We start from the raw sequence: 5503 nt of genomic DNA, 5'->3' as shown, positions 1-5503 counted from the left end.
GGTCTGGCTCCTGTCTTCTCCTTGTCTCCCTGTTCTGCCCCGAGGCTGATGTGTAGCCAGATCCCCTTTCTCCTGAAACAATTCTTTGGGCTTAAACTTCCCCCTGCTTGTCCCAGCTCAGTCTGCGGGTGGAGTTGGACAGAGCTGAATGGGTCAATAGAGACTGGGGAAGGAGGAGTGAGCCTTTCCCTGATGCATTCTTCTGGGTGCATTTTGGAAACCGTCGCCTCAGACTTCTCTCTGGGCTAGGAATGTGAAACCCCATTTAATTAGTAAACTGATTAATTGATTAAATGAGGGCGAGCAGAGAGCTGCTCCAGGATGGCTGGGCTCGAGTGCCCCCTCCCCCCACACACACTGCAGCTGGGCTGGAGCACCCCAATGCTTCACCTCCCCCATCACAGATGAGGGCTGCAGCACTGCCCCCTGCAGGCCCTATGGGGCTGAAGCAGCAGGTGGGGAGCTTCTCCAGCCCCACAGGTTAACTGTAACCAGAAAGCCTCACCCATTAAATGTGAGGTTAACCGTTAACATCCCTGCTCTGGGCTGAGGATTGGGGGCTTTGCCTCATGGAAAGTGCTTTGAAGGTATTACTGAGTATGCTCCTCTTGCAGGATAGGCCCGTACCGTGTGTATGGTGGGTGCTCCAGTCAGGGCCAACCCGAGCCCTTTTGGTGCTCTGGGCCCGGGCACGCGGCGCCACCCCTAGGCACACGGTGCATGCGCAGGCCCACCTCTCCCCCTGGGTGCGCAGGCCCACCCCCAGGGCACATGGCGCATGCGCGGGCTGGCCATGTCCGCTGGTGGGCAGCCTGGGGCCCCGCCCCCAGAGCGCATGTGCTGTCTGGCCTGGCCTGGCTAGTGCTGCTGGCGCTCACGCCGGGCTGTGCAGGGCCCCATGGCTGTGGGGGGAAGGGTGCTGCTGGCTGGCACTGCGGGAGCCGGGCGCACGGTGCCTGATGGCAGCTGTAAGGGACGCCACGTGCCCCTTACAGCTGCCATCAAGCGCCCCCCATAGGTTGGCGCCCTGGGCAGATGGCTGGCATGCCCATGCCTCAGTCCAGCCCTAGCTCCAGTGTTACCTAACCAGTAGAGGGAAAAGTAAGATCTAGACACCTTTCTTGAATGTATCTATCCCCTCTGTAGAGCTCCACAACATTTGGTGCAGCAATAGGTGTCAATTATATGTTAGCTTGTCACCTGGGCAGTGGTTCACAGAAGTTTGTGAAAAAGCTACATTTCTTTAGCTGAGACACATCTGGGAAGATGCAACTGCAGCAGCAATGACTGGACTTTTTAAAGAAAATCTATCTTGTTTTTAGGATCCAGGAAACATGTGTTCTCTACCCAGCCTTGCCTCTTGCTGTGGAAGCTCAGGCAAGGCACAGCAGCCTCGGTTTCCCAATCTGTAAAATGGAGATAATGTTGCTTGTTTGCCTTTCTGAAAATCTATAGTTGAACATGGTGAAAAAGCTTGTCGGGGCAGAGTTAAGGTTGATAGTGAAGCCCTGGCATGCCTAAGGGTAAATAGCTTTGGAATAGGAGCTCCAGTATCATCTGCTTGACTCCAACCCCTGTCCATCCAGGTCAGTGTTCCTCTCACTGACAGGAGCCAGCAGCAGTTGCTTCAGAGGAATGTGCCCGAACTCCTGCCCGAACACAGAACTGGCTCATTTACATCCTCTCTAGATTTTCCCCAGGCCAGTGTCTGGGTCCCCACATGACAGATATGAACTTTGACAAACTGAACTGTTTCCATAACTGTGCATCTCCCTCCTTCACATGGCTTGTGAATTAAAATTAAGAGTGAATTCCAAGCAGCTCCATGTGAGGCGTGGAGGGTGGGGAGGGAGGCCAGCCTGTGGTGCTCCAGTATCTTTCTGCTCAGTGGCAGGAGGGAGAGACCAGGGCCCTGCTGCTGGCATTTCCCACAGGAAACAAGTGATAGCCCAAGGGAGCAAAACCTGCTGCCTAATGAAACAGCCAGTTGGGCAAAAGTGCTTCTGTGAGGACAGGATGTTCTAATGGTTAACACTGGCTGGGACTTAGCAGCTGATTTCAACTCTTGAAATTCACTGAATGCTGGTGACATAAGCCAGTTAGTCTCTCTGGGTATCTGTTCCCTGCCTGTAAAATGGAGATAAAAATCCTTCCCCTCTCCCTTTTTCTGTCTTCTCTATTAGGCTACATCTACACTGCATGCTTTTTGTGCAAGAGCACATTCACCCCTCAAAGCACATTGCAAAAGCGATGCGCTTTTGCGCAAGAGAGCATCCACACTGCATGGATGTTCTTGCACAAGAAAGCTCTGATGGCCATTCTGTGCCTTTTTTCCCTTTGGAGCATCCACAGTTGCCTTTTTGTGCAATAGCTGTAGCGTAAAAAGCAACTATGCCTCGTAAAAGGAAGTTTACCTACCCTTGCAAAAAACCCTGTTCTGCTGTTTAACGGCTGCTTTACTTGCGCAAAAGTGCATTTGAGGTGTGGAATTGTAACCTTGCAATGTAGACGTAGCCTTAGGCTACATCTACACTGGCAGCTTCTTGCGCAAGAATTCTTTTGCAGAAGAGTTCTTGTGCAAAAACTCTTCCAGAAGAGTGTGTCTACACTGGCATGTGCTTTTGCACAAGAGCATCCATGCCAGTGTGTAGACTCTTTTGCACAAGAAAGCTCTGATGGCCATTTTAACCATAGGGCTTTCTTGTGCAAGAAATTCATGGTGCCTGTCTATACTGGCCTCTTGTGCAAGAACAGTTGTGCAAAAGGACTTATTCCTGAGCAGGAGCATGAGAGTTCTGGCACAAGAAGCCCTGATTTCATACATTAGAACATCAGTTTTCTTGCGCAAGAACATGCGGCCAGTGTAGACAGGCAGCAAGTTTTTGCGCAAGAGCGGCCGCTTTTGCACAAGATCGCACCAGTGTAGACACAGCCTTAGGCTACGTCTAGACTGGCATGATTTTCCTCAAATGCTTTTAACGGAAAAGTGTTCCATTAAAAGCATTTGCGGAAAAGAGCGTCTAGATTGGCATGGACGCTTTTCCGCAAAAGCTCTTTTTGCAGAAAAGCGTCTGTGCAAATATAGACGTGCTTTTGCGCAAAACAAATCTGAGCTGTCTACACTGGCCCTTTTGCGCAAAAAAAGGACTTTTGCCCAATTGGGAGCAGCATAGTATTTCCGCAAGAAGCACTGATTTCTTACATGAGATCATCAATGTTCTTGCGAAAATTCAAGAAGCTAGTGTAGACAGCTGGCAAGTTTTTCCGCAAAAGCAGCTGCTTTTGCGGAAAAACTTGCCAGTCTAGACACAGCCTTAGAGTTTAAGCTTTTCAGGATAGAGATGGTCTCTCATACAGCGCACTCTCAAAAGACAAAAAACAGGACTATGTAACACTTAAGACTAACAAGATGGTTTATTAGATGAGCTTCCGTGGGCCAGACCCACTTCCTCAGATCAAATAGTGGAAGAAAATTGTCACAACCATATATACCAAAGGATACAATTTTAAAAAAGTGAACACAAAATCACTCCTGTCCCTAAATGCTTTTTGGAAAATGATTGGTCCATATTTGACCTTTCCCGTCCTCATTCCCAAACAAAACCAGCATGACCTCTTCAAAAGATAAGCCTGGGAACTCAAAGAACTGTCCTAGACATTGAAAATTATGGACTCCATTAATAAAGACACTGCATTAATGGTTCATTACAGCACTCTGTAACCCATTAACCCCCATTTTTGGCTGAAGTTGTGGTCTGGGAAAAGTTGAACATGATCCAGCAATTCATAAATAAAAGCATCAAGAAGGATTAGGGTGCTATTCTGTATATGTTAGTGATCAGGGCATTACAGGGATACTGCGTCCAATTCTGGCATCCATAGTTTTTTTTTTAAAAAGTGGTTTGGAAAATGAGAGGTGTCAAAGTTTGAAAAACCTGCATTGCATTGCAAGATGTAAGGAGCTCAGTGCATTTACTTACAGACCATGATCAGCCTTTTCTTTGTAACTGCTAAGAAAGAAAATAACATTGAGTCTAGTGAACAAATGTAGAACAAGATTTAATGTCTGGAAATTGAAGTTTCATTTTCAATTAAAAATAAATGTAAGAGTCTTTTACTGTCAGGATAACTGACCTTTGGAACAGCTTCTGCAGTGAATTTGTAAATTCATCATTTTTTGGAGGATTTAATTTACAATTGGGTGTCCTAAAATATCCAGTCATCCTAGTTCAACCACAAGTTACAGGGTTTAATAATCTGCTCCTTCCCAAATATGGATAAATAATTTCCTGCAAAGGAGGAATTCTCAGATGGAATTCTCTGGCCAGGTGTTGTGCTGAAAGCCAGACTACTAGATACTGCTGGCTCTGAAATCATGTTTGAAATAACTTGTTACTCCAAAATTGTCCATTAGGGCTCCTTGCATTTTCGTATGGCGTATCTGGTCATGGCTGTGCTCAGAGGAGAATAGATTAAATTGTCCTCTCTGCTCAAATGTGGCAATTCTTATGTTCCTAGCAGTCATCGTAATTGTATTGGCACCTGTCTGTGACATGAAAAGTCAGAAACCTCTCCCAGGTGATTTCCTCCAGCACCTTCTGCTGAACAGTGAATTGGAAAATGATCTGGTGGCAATATTCAGTGGACTCAGCCCTGCTGAGAGTGTCATCTATCTCTGAGGTTTCAGCTTCTCTAAAAGATACCGAGGATCATTCTGTTTGATTAAAATCTCCAAGATGCCTCCCCCACAATGTGAATTTTCAGGTCAACTTCAAAGCAAACAAGAATGTCTAATTTATTAACATCCTGGTGGTGGAGCCTGTTGTTGAAGCTGCTCAGCAAATCTCTGCAACAGATTCCATTTTTGTGCACTTTGGACTTTACCTTTTCTTCACGGTATCTTCTACTCATTGATTCAGGATTTAGCAAGCTCTCTGCGTGAAACCTCCCTATGAACAGTTGTTTCATAATTCTGATCCATGCTGAATCTAACGCCTCATTTTTCAGAATGAAAAACATCAGTTCTAGAACACTAGCTTTTGCTTGACACATGCCCTTGTTCTCCAGGGCCTCTCTCACTTGGAGCTCCATCTCAATCCATTTCATGTTTCTGTAAACTACTGAAGGACAGTTCTGCTTGTTTCCACTTACTTCTGAACTAGCTAGAGAGGCCTGTCATTGACTGGGCAAAGTCATTTTGCATAGATTAAATATATGTAATAGAATGTATGTGCTTGCAAAAGGGAAGTAAAAGAACAGTTTGAAGGATTTCAACTACACTTTTTTCATTTTATTGGATAATTACCATATGAATCAAACTCAAAGCTTCCATTACTTTCTGAAACTTATTTGAATAATTGTGATTTGTAACAGTAAAAATTCTTTGCACTAAGAGTTGAAAAGGTGACTCCATTTTAACAAATTTTTATGAACTCCAATCATAATAGGATCTTTTTCTGATGAAAAAGAATTTAAACCATTTATCCAGTATATTGTGGTATCA

The sequence above is a fragment of the Pelodiscus sinensis genome, chromosome 4 (genome assembly GCF_049634645.1).
Source record: "Pelodiscus sinensis isolate JC-2024 chromosome 4, ASM4963464v1, whole genome shotgun sequence".
NCBI classification, from domain to species: Eukaryota; Metazoa; Chordata; order Testudines; family Trionychidae; genus Pelodiscus; species Pelodiscus sinensis.
This window is presented reverse-complemented; position numbering follows the sequence as displayed.